At 37.5% G+C, this 16,131-nt stretch overlaps 1 long non-coding RNA gene across 3 annotated transcripts in view; it reads right to left on the bottom strand.

Moving 5' to 3' along the window:
• The window catches only part of LOC138932567 (uncharacterized), an 81,515-nt gene that overhangs the window by 23,619 nt on the left and 41,765 nt on the right, over positions 1–16,131 (bottom strand). For all 3 annotated transcript variants that reach the window (XR_011446786.1, XR_011446787.1, XR_011446788.1), the window contains exon 4: positions 13,745–13,832. This is a non-coding gene — a long non-coding RNA (uncharacterized lncRNA). The remainder of the gene's footprint in view (positions 1–13,744; positions 13,833–16,131) is intronic.

Here is a 16,131-nt window from a genome sequence, read left to right as displayed (position 1 = left end):
CCTGGGATACATTTTGTTCGCTGATTATCTCAAGCGAATCGCCTTTGTAAAGTTATCTAACAAGCCTGATTCCGAAACTATGAAACTATTCGCGCAGATTGTGACGAGAAGCATAGATGAGATTCATTGATATGCTATAGCTATACTAATACTATACGATACTTTGTTTTTCAAACAATAAATAGATAATGTAATTTAAAATATTTGAATCAATTTTTTAATATTTATAATGCCTTTGTGTTACACAACAATTTTTTCCTATTATTATTATTAGTGATATTTTTAGATAATTTTGAATATATTTAATAAATGTCGTTAACGAATAAAGAATAATTTTTTCTCGCAGATAGTAATATAACAAGAAAGAGTTTTAATATATACAGAGAAAGTCCGCTTGTTTAAATTACATGTAAGTTTTCGACGGATTGAAATCAAACGGATTACCGCTAAAACACATACGGATAGATAATATTGCTATTGGCGATTTGGAAGCCAGCCATTGTGCAAACGCGCAATAAACTGCGCTCGTATCGCTACCAAATGGAGAACGATTTCATCTCGTTTTAGCCTCTCTTTGTCTCACGGTCTCTTTCCTCCATTCTATCGTCGGACTTTTAACAGTATAAATGGTCCCGCTGTCCACAAGCTTCCGATAATGTGGCGGTCGAGAGGGTCGCGGGAGGATGGCTTTGGTCAGTTTGTCAGCCACCGATGTACCTAAGAGGGTCCTTTTCCTCCTGCGTCGATTTGTCTTCCACCGCAATGGATAAACTTCACGCAATCTGCCACCGATATTTCTCAAAAGTAGACGCGATCTGACGCGCGAGCACGTGCACCCTGTCGGATCTTGCCCATTTGCCAATAAAATTTATTTCGAAAATTAACGGATTTGCTTGTTAATGATTACACCCTCACGCACGTTATGCGATGAGCGATGTTCCTCAAAGATACTCCGCTATTTGCTCAGAGAGACGCATAAATAGATACGTGTTATCAATCATATTATTTAAAAAATATATATATTATTAAAAAAGAGAACAGATGATTGCCAAATATTGCAATCTACTCTTGATCAATCAGACATCACATGTAAAACCCGCATTAATAAGTTAATTCAGCAAGAAAACGCGATCCTAATTAAACCAAGATATTGCTTATAAACTTTATAATTAAAAGAGGAATAAGTTGTGTCTAGAATAAAAAAAATAGTTGTTATATTAGATCAAAATGTGTATCATGTTTTCATTTAACGAGAGATAAAAGAAAATTTTATATAAATTGCAACATAATTTTAAAAAATAATCAATAATCCCAGAAAAATAAAAATTCACCATTTTTTTCGTTAACAAAATTTCCGACTATATTTTTGACACAAATATTTTATTAAAGTGAATCAAATTGAGGCTATTATATAATAATCTTGTAATTATTCTATACATTTTTATCAATTTTTTTTAGAGTTTGAGAATTATTTATAATGCAAGATTGACAGTACAAGAATAATTTGCGTTATTTTCTATAAATCCACAGCAAATAGATGCGTGTAAGAAATTTAGGGGAATCTCGCCCTCGTCTCGGAAATGCATGCGTAAATCGGGGTGGAGAGCGTGCGGTTTTCAGTAACGCGTTCCTTTTATGAAACGAATATGACTTTTAAATAGAACGAACATCCAGACACTCGTACAGCACTAACAACGAAGGAAGATTAAAGTTGTGGGTCGTCTCGATGTTTTCGAGCGGCTTCGAGTGCTTTTAGTAGACATTTCTGGTGATTAAAAGGAGCGTCGCGTTAGGGCAACCGGCCAAATGTTTCCCGGCCAAATGAATCGGATTTCTTTTCGCCTTTATCAGAAATTCTGATCGTATTCCAACTTCGTTTCGCGCGACAAAAAACAAAAAAAAAAAAAATCTCAAGTTTAAATGCAATTTATCATTTCTATTACGAATACATTTTGCCAAACATACGAATACATTTAATGCGCAGAAAATATAATAGCTCTTAGGTTTTATAAAATTAATTAACAATAGTATTGTGTTTCACATAAGATGCACACAAATCAAATTATGTAATATTATTGATAATAATTCAGAAATTATTAAAATAATATCTTTTATGCCTATAAAAAATTAATATAAAACAATCTATTACAATGTATTAAAAAAAAAATTTCCTATTACTAATTACTCCAAAATGATAAAAATCAAATCAAGAGCCTTAATATTAAATTACGTCTGAAATTTTCAAATATATTAAATAATAGATCGCACTTAAATTTCAAAAATACATTAAATGTTCCATAGCATACTGATAACAATTTTTTATTATCCCATTCCAATAATAAGAAATATTATTTAGCTTTATCTAATTACAAATTCTGCAAGTATATATATATATATATATATATATAATATAAAAATATATATATATAATATAAAATTATTATAATATAAAATTATATATATAATATATATATAATATAAAAATAAGACTTTTTTTAGCTATTGTGACAAATCATTGAGATTTTATGATATTATAATAATACGCGATTTTTACGAGCTTGTACTTTTCCCTCTTCTGTGCTCTAAATGATATAGTATACACTCTTTCCTCACCCTAATTATCTAGCCGATCGAACATCTCTAACAACCGCAACATTCCCTGAGATTATGACCCCGACAACGACTGATAACACCATCGCCAAGTATCCAAAGTGTTCAAAAGATTATTCACAAAAAAAAAAACGCAACAAATTCAGCCGAGAATCACGATGATTATTGTCGTCTTCAACATCGCGATGAGACTCGCGATCATTCGCTATAAATTTCGGTAAGCGAACGCGTGACGACTGCACGTCAGGATTTCTACGATTTTTTTCGGCTCGATACGCGAAAAAGTAAAAGCACGCATCGGTCGACTAACCCCCGCATTTACTCCTGCTTCCTCCCTCGTTCCCCTCCCTCACCCCTCGCGAGAAATTGAGCGATCGCGCTTCTAACTGCCAATAATTTCTCCCCTCTTCCTTCCTTTCACCCTCATCCCGCCAGTCCGTTCTTGCCGGCCGACACGAAATCCCGGGTTTTACTTTGAATACCGCATTGATTAACTTATCTAATCTAATTTAAATGCGAACGAGGGGACGACGACGACGCCTTGCGCTCGCTCGGTTCCACTCGAGGGAAGGAAGAGGGGAACATAGGGGGATGAAAAACGTAGGTCGGATTCAAGTAGTGCCGTTGAAGAAAGGGGTGGGAAGGCGACATCGGCGGTGGTGACGACGCCGTTTGCGTCGGTGGCAATAGAGAGGGGAGGAAGAGACGGACAGTGGAAACATCAGGAGCGTCGGCAAGTGTTCTCTCTCGGGACAATAAGAGAGAAATAGAAAGAGCGCTTGAGAACGGAGGGGTGCTTGCTCTCGTGGATAGAGACGGTGACTACTAAGGGATAAAGAGAAAGACGGCGATATAGAAATGTTGATAAAGGATAAAAACAGAAAGAGAGAGAGAGAGAGAGAGAGAGAGAGAGAGAGAGAGAGAGAGAGAGAGAGAATGAGAAATCGAGGACAGAATGAGGGGAAGGATAAAAGGAGGGAGAAAGAGAATAGGAGGAACGGAGAAAAAGAAGGTAGACGGCGTGTAGCGGTCTTTGGTCGCGAGAGAACGAGGAGGAACCGAGTAGAAACAAGAGACGAGACGATCCGAGATATGGGCGGGTTGCTGTGTGTATGTATATGTGTGTGTGTCTTTGCGTATATATATTCCTGTGTGTGAGAAGGATAGGTAGGTAGGTAGGTAATACGCGCGGGAGGGAAGCGTGGGAAGAGAGAAGAGGGTGAGAGAATGTGTATGTATATGTGTGTATGTAGCGAATATGGCTGGTAAGGCGAGCTGAGGCATACAAACCGCCGTGTAACGCACCAAATTGAGTGCTGAATCCCGGATTAAATCGGCGAGAGCGAAACAAGGGTATCAAGGGGAGGGAGAGGGCAAATGGCGAGAGGGAGAGTTCCTGGCGAGGGTGGCGCGGGATGCGTCCGTGAAACCGGGGCGAAGATGGGGGAAAATCCGCACTCGGAGCTCGGTAGTTTAAGTCCGCTCCCACACACATACACACTTTCTCTCTCACTCGCGTGGATGCAACTTGTAGATCTCACTAATTCTCCGATAGATCTCTGCCTAACCCCGTCTCTATCCCCGTCTCTGTCACGACGAAAGAACAGGGAAGGGATGCGTCTCTTGCGTAAGTGGATGCGTTTTGCGACGCGAAGCTAATGTATCGCGGAAATTGGGAGTTTTGTGCCGTGAATTGTGCGATGAAAAATTATTAGTGAAATGATCTATCGCGTTTCTCACATAAAAAGAATGCGCCGATTCGACATTCTATATACATATATACATTTGAGATAAACATCTCAATCGATAGATCAATCTATATCATATTATATAATATTAATTATATTATAATATTAATTAAATATTAATTATAAGATTTAATCAAATTCCAGTGATTCTGAAAATATCTCCTTTTTCATTAATGCAAGATAAAGTTTTCAAGCTTAAAGTTTAAAGCCTATTTAAAATAAATTAAAAAAAAAGAAAGTAAAGAAAAAGTGGAAATCTACTTTAAAAATTCAAGTCGGATTTTTTCTAATGACAAAACTTTATCTTGAAAAATCTGTGATTGAGAAATTTATTTGTATTGTGCGACATTGAATCCGATATATCTTTTATATCCTACCCCGCAAAAAGCGAGATTCTCTAGTTAACGCCATGTCACGCGTATATTTCAGGATATTAGAAAGGTACAAGGGAGAAGCGAAGGGCATATCGAAATATGAGGAGTTTTAAATAAGTTTCCGCGCTGGGGCATTACCGTGTTTAGCAGCCGTGGCTTGTAAAGTTTCTCGTTAAAAAAGGCGAAATCGGTAAGTAAATTCCATTATAAACTTTAAGGAATGAATTTTTATTTAATCCAATCCGCTCGCGCGTTCGCTCGATCGAGCTGAGCAACCGTTCGACTTCCGATCTTTCCGAAATTTTACGACATATTAATTACATCGTTACTATCGCGACATCGTCGAAGACATTATCGCGTTCATTCGAATACCCAGTTGCGAAAGTAACAATCTCTGTATTTCAGAATTATAGCCATCAGTTTAAAAAAAAGAAAGTCAAGTTACATTGTATGAAGTATATAATAATTTGAATGTTATCCTTGTATAAAATTTTTTCTCTCTCATAATTTTTGATATATAATATAAAATTATATATAACCGTAAATCTTACAATATCAATAATTGTTTAAACATCTTTTATACACATTATCTAAAATCTAAGAATAGCTGTTAAATATGAATGTCTAAAAAAATATGACAAATTCTGAATGTAAAAATATTTGATAAAAAGCTAATAATCTCTCAATGATACTCAAATCAGAGAAATCTCTCTCGGATCATTATTACAAGGAGCAACGTGAGAATCGGGATGTTGAAGAAACAAACGGGGGTCTTTAAGCATGTCGCAGTCCTGATCGCAATGCTCTCGAGCAAGGGACATCAACGCGAAACCACCGACGATGATCCGAAAGCGCAGCGAAGCGACTCTGCAGGCTGCTCAACATACAAAGAGAACGTACTGCATGGGTGCGATTGCGCTCGTGTCCGTGCATATACAGGGTGTTCCGCTTTTCTGATTTATTAAATTTTTACGACAATTACTTTTATTTTAATGTCAAATAATTTCTAAACGATTAGCGATTCAGTTTTAGTGACAAATAATTAATAAGGAAATTATATTAATTTCAAGTAAACTTTGCTTCAGTAGAATTTTAATTTGAGATTTATAAAAATAACAATTCCTTCAAATGTCAATCACAAAAAATATTTATCGTTTGCTAATTCGTCAAAGAAGCTAGCATTAAAATTTAAGAGCGGAATATACGGAACACCGTGTATATCCACCGTGTACATTTATGCGAGGGATGAAAAGAGGCAGGGAGCGACTGTTACACAGCATACCGTAGTAGTACAGCTCGCTGCGAGTGACTTTGCAACGCGATTCAGTAGAGAAGGGTACCCGGAGAAGAGGAGAAAGAGAGGCAGAACGTATAATGGCCGGAGAGAGATCAAGAACCGATATAATAGACCGACGCGCGGCAATACGTGGCTGGGGCGCATAGTAGCGACTGACTTCGACTGACTGCTTATTTGTATTATGGCATTATAGAGGGCAACCCTATATCCGGGGGACTGAGAACCCTGGTTTTGGGCCCCGCGCCAAGGAGGGCCATCATCGCCGCCGCCGATGTGTTTCGGCTCTCAGTGAGTTCGGCCAAAAGTCACGAACCAGACGAGGGGACCGAGACGCCCATGCAGTTGACCTGCGCCGTCTAATTTGACGCTCTCGGCCATTGTGCCGCGTGTGAGATGCGTTTCTATGCCGCGTCGTCGTGACTGAAAAAGTGCAGCTCCGGAATCGTTTGTCCGGATGCCTCCCGAAAAAGGCGCACGAACATAAAATGCCAGAGCAAAGAAAGAGAGCGCGGAGGGAAGCTCTCGTCCCTCGCTCCCTCCCACGAGTCAATGCGGGAGTCATTTCCTCTTCTCTCTCTCTCTCTCTCTTTCTCTTTTCGGTCGTGGCAGATCCGCGCGAACCAGATTATTCGACACTTCGTTCTCTCCTTGGCTGAGAGCGCGCGCTATAAATCATACGGGGAATTCCCGGGCTCCTGGTATATATATACGATTTGTCGAGATCGTAATGAACCTGCGGCTGACTATGCTTTGTCCAGGGTCCCGCCCACAGGGCCCTATCGTTGGATTCTACGAGTGTACATCATATTTTCTAGTGGTTCCTGTCGCGGAGGATTGCTTTAATTGATTTAAGGTTAATAAGAAAATATATATGTATTTATGTAATACAAATGTAGAGACTGTTATATAATTTATCCATAATTTAAGAATTTACGTGATTTCATAAATAAAACGATTATTAAAAATCGAAAGCTATCTTGTTACTGATTATTAAGAAATAGATTCTGTATATAAACATTTAATTAAATAAAAAGGAGAATAAATAAATAAAAAAATTACATCCTTCTAATTATTGTAATTTGTGTACACACACATATATACTAAGAAATATATATGCACATTCCCCTCAGCTTTTTTCTCTCTTAGAAAATACAATTTTCACACACAGTATACGGAGAAACATCACTTACTATAATGTGAGAGCTATTGATCCCTCTACGTTTTTGTTAAGGCAAGAATGATTCCAGATTGATCAAATTAGTCCATGTGTGAAAGGTAAATCGCTAGATCAGAAACACCCTGTGTAGGATCAAATCGCGCGAGCACCGATCAGAGGCGTGTCCTGCGGGCTACCAGAAGGACGAAGGACAGCGCGAACGGTGGGAGATCGACGTGATCGAGCTCTCGCTAATACGGAGAGATTAGTTGCATCTGTTAGCCGTGCAAAGCATTGTATACTCGCTCGCGAGGAATCCGCCGTAGAACTCTCGACGTAGTCGGGGGGGGGGGGGAGAGGATTCTCTCTCTCTCTCTCTCTCTCCCTCTCCTTCTCTCGTCTCCTCTCCGATCACAATAATGATGTCGGTTTTCTACGCGGCCACCGCATCGCACCGCACCGCACCGCACCGCACCGCACCGCACCGCACCGCACCGCACCGCGGCCATCCATCACCGACTGGTTATTATTTAAGCCGCAACGTGACGTCATAAATACGTCGTTAGGAGCGCGAGTTGTTGCGCCGGGAACAATGTTGCTCGCGATGACATTGATGCATTAGGGCCCCCGTCTTTATTCCGCGGCGCGTACGACGCCGCACCCGCCGGGATGCCGGAGGAATTAAAGAATTAATAAAGTGGATAAATAATAATAACGGCAACGGTGTCGCGCGTAACAAATCCACGTCTCGGTCAGGGAAAAAACGATGAATGATTGCTCATCCATAATAATTGAATCTCTGTATAAAAAGTATATATATTGTTACGTACATTCTTTTTATCAGTAATCAACCACACAAACTCATTCACCGGTGATTTTAAAACAATACTTCAAAAGCATGTAACTAAAATATTTATAAATATCAGAAACATTTTTTTTTTCTGATTAATCGTATGAAAATTTAATATATATAAAAAATTATATATGTATATAAAAATCAAATCTTTTTCCGAAATATTTCCAATTAATCTAAAATTTAAAAAAAGGAAAATGTAAGAGATAATATAATATTTTCTGTTATAAAAACCATTTTTAACATGATTTGAACTTAACTTTCATGATTTTTAATAAGTATAATTATATATTTCGTAAATAAATAAACTTTTATATTTTATATATTCATATAATTAATAATAATTGTTAATAACAATTGTTAATAACAATTGACTAAGAATTACTTTATCTTCTTCTATTACTTCCAATAATGATATATGCATCGATACATAAACAAATTAAATTTGTGCGACAAGGTAACGGAGAATTTGTTTAGGATAATTTGGTCGAGGCGGATGTTTCTGGCACCCTTGTCAGAAATCCGCGATATAAACAGCAGCGTGAGAGAGAGAGAGAAGAGCGGAGGCAGAGAGGAGAATTCAAATGTTCTCCCATGTCGGAAGGGATGCCGCGGCGGGTGCGAGATTTGCTGCTGGATGGGTAGATAGCGATCGTACAGCTCGATTTAACGGCGTGAATTTTGTTTTTAAGTGTCGCAGACCCCGCGCTCTTTCCTGTCCGTCCCCTCGATCCGTAGACAACGCTCGGTAATAACAATAAAACATGGCGATACAATAGCGTCAAGATTAACAGATAACTCCAATTACTCCTTCTATCTAACTGTATTATTACTAATTTATCATACCATATTCCAATTCACGCACATCTTCATATGCATATTAGCATAATGTTAAAAAAATAAGGATGATTTATAATACACCGTGCCAAATTTTATTTTGACATTTAGTGCAATTTGCTTTTCTTAAACTTTTATTTTTATGCAAAAAATGTTTCTTTTCTCTTGGAGAGAAAATAGTTTCTTAAAAAAAAGTTACATCAGCAGTGAGATCAATTGCAACATTTCAGAGGATCATATTTTTGATGTTGTAAAAAAAAAAATCCGTGTTTATTACATATTTCATGTACACGTCAAATGTAAAATAATGAATATAATTTTAGAACTTTGCCTATAACATTTTACGTAACTTATACGTGAAAAATCTATTGTATACTAATTAAAAATAATCTACTCGAATGCTTAAGGTGATTAATAAAAAATTTACGGCTGAGAAAAAATAGTTAATTGAAATAACCGAATAAAGTAGCGAGCTCTTGACTGTTCGAAGGCGAGGCGCGTATCATGTTTCTTGAACGAACCAATTATTCTTATGTTTAATCCGGAAGTGGTACAATGTATTCATAATTAATTAGCTCGCTTTCACCGGTCGCATCGGATTTATCTTTGCACTTGTGTTGCGCTTTGTACGGTGTACAGTTCTTTGCGTTCCTTCTTAAAATAAACTATCGTTACGAGAATTTTCTTTGACAATTCATATAATTAATTTTAATACAATGTTAATCGTATTTTAGAATTAAAAGAGTCACTACTGCGCTTCACTTTTATATTGTTATAACACAATTGTGCCAATCACGTATCGGCGACGAGAAATTCTCTCGGATCAAAGGTAGATTCTCCCCAGTACCATATTCTACGGCAGTCTCCTGTTAAACCATTTCATTGACCAAATTTAACGCTAATACTGTCCAAATACGACAGCCGCTTTTGTTGGGAGCCCCCTGAAAGGATCCGGTGCCCCGAACGAGAACGAGGAAGAGGGGGAGAGGGGATACAGCTGCTGCTCCGAGGCTGGTAAGGGCCGACAAACAGGCTTAAGTCAGTGTCCTTCCTCGGTCTATCAGTCATCGTGAGCGTACGGAGAAAGCATCCGAGCGTTATATAGGTCCATTCATAGGGTATCTGATGGCCGGTGGCGACACGCACGCTGCTGGAAGTCTCGCTTTTACACCTAACTTGGGTGCAACGTGAATCGCATCGTCGGGTGTGTGTTGCACCAAGTAAAAAAAAAACGGGTTGCGATCGCACAACCGAGAATGCTATATAGATCGGAGCTAAAGTCGTATGATAAAACCACCTTCAATTTTTAATAATTTTTTTCCCACTGCAAAAACGAGCGATCAAAAATACAATTAAAATAGTTAATTTCAACTATGACGGCTATTTATCGGATTTATCGGATTCATATGAAACTGACGTTATTTCGCAGCTAACGCGAGCTATCAAAATTTTGTATTGTAAATTTAATTATAGTTCTGTGGTAAAGTTACGAATTAATGAAATAAAAATAAGATTAAAATATTGTATTACGTAAGTTTACATTGTAGCAAAAGAAAAAAATTAATAAAGTATTCTTATCCGCATCCTTCTACCACATAAAATATTTTGACATTAAAAAAAAAAAAAAAAAAAGATATGTATAATCGTGCTGTTAATCTCCCGGAAATATAATTGATTCGCCTCGATTATCTGTTAATGTCGAAATAATTCGAATATTGATGCATCGATAAATCGTAAATCGATTTGCACACCATGAATATGCGCGTTCAAGCTTCAACAGATTTGACGACGAACGAATGATTAATACGGCCATATTATATCCCGGTTTTAATATCTTGAAACGTGGGGAAATTTCAATAATTCTGACGAATGTAGTTATGGCGTTTGATCGTAAAAACGACGTCCCAGTGATCCCGTACGGTCTTCAACGTCATGTATGTGTTTTGTGTATCGCGATGTATACGATACACCCTGTTCGCGTAATATATGCGTTTCGATCTTTTATGGTAGATCGTATAAACATTTTACAGCCATGGATATAAAGTGGCCTTAGAAAAGAAGCACCGATCACCAGAAGGCCATTAATGGCGCTACGATGTTGTGAAGCGTCGATTACCCGCACTCGGAATCGAACATTCGATCACCGGAATGCACTTTTTACAATTGCTGTTTTCAATTTGATATTTCCGCGACATTATATGTTTCCATCGGAGATTGCTCGATTTTAGCGAAAGTGATTTAAACTCAAATTTGTGATAAAAAGATAATCGGTGTCTGAAACACGCGTTTCTCGTTTAAAATAAAAGAAAAATATGTATTTATCGTAAACGTTTTTTTTTTTGCTAATGAATAATTTATATGTGGCTGGAGAATATCTTATTCTTCTAAACAAAATGAATGAACATTTTAGATTTGACTTTATGTGATTAATAGAAATGAATGCGTAATGTGCGCGTAGCGAAAAATATTCTATATATTTATAATAATTTTCAATAGATTTTTACGCTATTGAGTACATATTTTATGGAGATAATAATATAAAATTATGCAAATAGAACAAATACACAATTCGTTTTTTAGTAGTCATTTACAGAATTGACAACCGAATCCGATACCAATGAATAGCGTATTGCATTTAAAATTCAACAGCGATTAGCCGTATAATAATCTGTATGTTAATTGTATACATTAATTGTTTACTCGTTCAAGCGAATATATAAATAGTTATAAATGCAAATAGTTAACTACATTAACTCTATCAGTTGAATTAATTACGTAGTATGTTTGTATTCACATACACACGTTATATCTGTACAAAATTTACATACAGAAAAGCTGTGGAATCACTTTCTCGAATTTATTATGAATTCGCATTGAACAATATGTTTTTTATACTGCAAAATTTTTTTTATCTTTATACATATAATGCAATATAAAACGATCTTCCGTATCGATGTTAGCTTATCTCGACGCGCGTTGTTTATGTAATGAAAACATGATACCAACCATCTCAATTCGAATTTCATTAAAATATTATTCGGCGCAGATCATCCACGCGCGATAATACGTTTTTAAAGAAGGATGTACGGCTATTAGAGACTTCTGCAAAGGATACCACCGTATTCAAAGCGATGATGAGCCCCCGGCTCATTAATCGGCGAGGTGACCGCGAATATTATCGCGAAATGATGAAGCGGCACTAATAAACGTTTCAGTATTCCTGAAGACGCATTGATTTCGCTGAATCACACCATCGTCCCACCGCATTACGATTCATACTAACGTCATCTCCGGTCCCCCGTGCTCTTTTCTCCGCTTTCCGCTCGTCATCATAATCGGCCGCCGCTGGACCAGCATTTATAAATGTCGGCGCAACAATGTGACGAAATGTAAAACTACATGCAAGAGAGAAAGAGAGCGAGAGAAAGAGAGAGAGAGAGAGAGAGAGAGAGCAACTGATCGAGAAACATCTCGGCTTCCTGCTATCGCATCCTTCGCCTAATCCTTTGAAGTCGAGAGGGCTACCCAGCTAAATCCGGGATAGGACTACTACTTCTCGGTCGCACCGTTGTGTCGGAGACGAAATAGCCGTTTTAGACACGTTTTGTCCGCGTGTAAAATATGAACGAGGAGGGTTGTCGAATTATTTCCTGACGAATAGTATTTTAAAAAGACGGATCGCATTCGCTGTCTATTTCCGCGACATTATAGCTGCGCCGCGTAGGGAAATCATCGTCGTTGATGTTAAATCTACTATTGCAATGGATTTTATCTAATAATATAATAAAAACATAATTCATGTTACGTATTAACATTTTTGCATAAAACTACAAATAATAATTTATCTGTTAGGGTTTTAAAAATACACATGTATGTGTGTGTATCTGAAATTGTATCTCAGAAATAAAATAATGTTTAATTTCGGATGATATAATGTTCGTTGAATACACGTATGTAAGCATTTCGGACCGTTGCGGTTAAAATTATGTGTCCGCCACACTTCGTACCAGCCGGTGCATATTAATTTTACGAAATTTCTTGACATCGGATGGATCTTCTCATTTTCGAATTAGCACAGCTATCTCGTACAATAATATATATCTATCCTTTCCGGTATTACCACATGTTTTCGCGAAGTTTGCCTTATTGTTTACCGTCTACACGGAGATGAATTATGAGGCTTACGCGATATGGTTCCCCAAAGGGTTAAGATAGCTCATTAACAATATCGCGAGTATGACTCGAGATTAAAATCATTAAACAAATATCCATTTTTGTATTACCTAAAAATATTTCTGTTATCTAAATCCCATATTTATGATAAAAGGAATAATTTCATATTCGTGTAATTAAATGCCCTCGTCCATATATATTTTAAATATATCGAGTACAAATTTTTAATTAATTTAAAGAAACATCTTATAGCGAGAAGCTAATAAAAAACTCTCATCCCTCGATCCTCGAAAAATCATATCCGTCGCGAGATCGACATCTTTACGACGCAGTCGATCGATATAATGTCGGGGTAGAAATAAAACAATATTGGCCATATGCAGCCGAACTGCAAAGGCGATCCCGGGCCGCGCAAAAAGCCCGGGCTATTTACGGGGGAGATGAATAAGGGAATAACTGCCGCACGGGCCCGCCATGATATGGATTATCCACGGGCGAGCGATCGACTCTACACGCCTAATATAATGCAATCATCGGCGTGTGACGAGTCGCAAGCGCACAATGGCGCCTGGGGCCCGGTGTCCGCGCGAAATGACTTCTTCACTGACAGCCAGCTATATAGCTATCTTCACCTGCCCCTCGCTTCGTTGCGTCATTAATAAGAGGCGATGTTCCGTAAAATTAGGTCACACTTACCGAAGCCGCCCCCCGAGATGTCGAGACGAGACGCCGCGCACTCGACGCTCCATTTTCTGCCGTCGTCGTCCCGGACGGAAGGAAGCGCCTGTCAAAGAATACGTGCATTGTAGTATATATACATATATATCATATATTGTATAATATAAATAAATGTTGCGTGGAAAAGAATTTATGGATTGCCCGTCGAAGGGACAGAATTCCTGTCGTAAGGTAGATTAAAATCAATTTCATGTAAATGGATGTTCTTTTTTGCTCTCTTGATGTTTAAGAAAAATTGGCTCGTATGTTGAACGAAAAATCGGGAAAATATTTATTATCGTGTAAGAATCTAATCTTTAGTTTACAATTATCACTTTGCTTTACCATGCTTATTTTATATTTGTAAAGTCTATGATCAACATTAATCTGGAATATGTAATCATTCTAAAATAAAAATGAAAATGAAATAAAAATTAAGGACACTGCATTGAATATTCTCTTCCAGTTTCCTTTCTTTTTTTCATCCTTCAAAATTACTGCCAATCGATACTTCTCGGCATCGTACATACATAAATGCAATAATGAATTAAGAATCAACCGCTCTTTCGCGCCTCTCAAACTTCCATCCGAAAACAATTTGCGAGGTAATAATCGCGAATCGATTGGATGGGAGAAAAAAAATCACGTTTGACGACGATCGCGCGTCTCTTCGGCTGCCCTTTTCCCGGACACTTGTTTCAAAGTTTGACGAAAACGTATTATCCGGCCGAGGGGCACACCGACAAAAGTTTCGTGTCCTTTGTGAGTTAGGCGGTAAAACGATATCGCAAACTTCCGATGCGTCTCGGATTCGAATCCATACGGCGTGATCATGCGACGAGCGGTCGTGCCGTGAATACGAATTAGAGCGCCGGCAACGGTAGATAGGTAACGGTAGAGTTCCACGTGTTCCTTTCGCGTGTAGATGAAGATTTTCAGTGAATGCTGCTCGGATGTGCGAACGGACTGCTAATTCCGCGTTTACAATCTAATAAGGAAGAGCAAGGTACGTAAAAAAAAAACACGAGTGTTAATCCTCATCTGAATAAGATATTTTTCCAATCGAGGAAGGGAAAGAAATATCGATTGGAGTTTGAAAATATTTAAGAAATGGATAATCGGATATTAAAATAATATTGAAAATAATAAAAAATAGCTATAGTTTTATTTTTTGTAACACGTATTTTTTAAAAGCACTCTTTTCTCTCTTCCTTTACTTTCTTTATCCTTTATATGTATACTTAAATTGATTAAAAAATATATATATATATATATAATATTAATTAAAAATTCAATTTATTGAAAAATCCGAATTTTGTAATTTTTATGCGTTTAACGATCGTGTAAATATTCGCTTTCCTTGTTACCTTTAATAGAAGTTAATCTTCCGACAAATTAACTCATCGTCACGCAATAAAGCAGCCACGACAGCTGATGCACACGTAAAGCCCTAAACGATCGCAAAGAATCCTCTGCAAGCTGTAAATATACGATTAATCGGCACCGCCAAATTACCGATTTTCAACGTTATTGTCAGTTAATCACTACGATGAAGCTCAGACACGCATCGGAGCGTGTAATTTGCGCGATTTTATGGGACACTTTGGTCTCTGCATAATAATTCCGCCCCAAAACGTAGGGACAACGGAAGAGAAAGGGGGTCCACTAAAGGGAGGGGGCTTTAGGGAAAAGGCAGCCATCGACGGGGAGGATTAAGGGATGGGACTTCCAGAATACAAGCAGTCGAATTTGTATAGCGACTATCTGCAGGGAAAGGAAATCGAATAATGGGCGTAGTTTTTAACGACAAATTTATGTCCCGTGCACGCGTTGTATCTCGAAGCGATTACGCGGGGTGTCAAAAGTGTTTAAAGATTGTTTGTTCTGCTGGAAACGCCTTCGAAATTATTCGCATGTATTTGCAAATGCAAACAAATAAAAACAGAAAAAAATTTTAAATAATAATAACAATTTAAATCATGCAAGATCTTAAAGAATTTTATTTATATTCATATCGTAAACTACGATAGTCGCCACTTTCCGTACGTAATTTTTTATTTTTGTTTTATTATTAAAAGAAAGAATATATTCATACTTGACAGATAAGCTTGCTATAGCAATTGTAGACGTAATAATACGCGACATAACTAATACTTCACGAACACAAGTGACATATGGTATGTTTTATTGCGCTTATCGGAGCTAACAAATTATTCGACATAATCCTGCGCAAATACTGTTTAAATAAGAACGCTTTTATTGCCACTCAATTCGCATTGAATATCGATACAAACATTTCGAAAGAAAAACCCACCTCATAATAGAAGCCACTCTACACAGATATAATAATCAATAATAACAAAAAA

Source organism: Polyergus mexicanus, unplaced genomic scaffold, assembly GCF_030449975.1.
Source record: "Polyergus mexicanus isolate NDT 795.1 unplaced genomic scaffold, iyPolMexi1.0 SCAF_1, whole genome shotgun sequence".
NCBI classification, from domain to species: domain Eukaryota; kingdom Metazoa; phylum Arthropoda; class Insecta; order Hymenoptera; family Formicidae; genus Polyergus; species Polyergus mexicanus.
The sequence above is the reverse complement of the archived record's forward strand: the minus strand, read 5'-3'. Positions and strand labels throughout refer to the sequence as shown.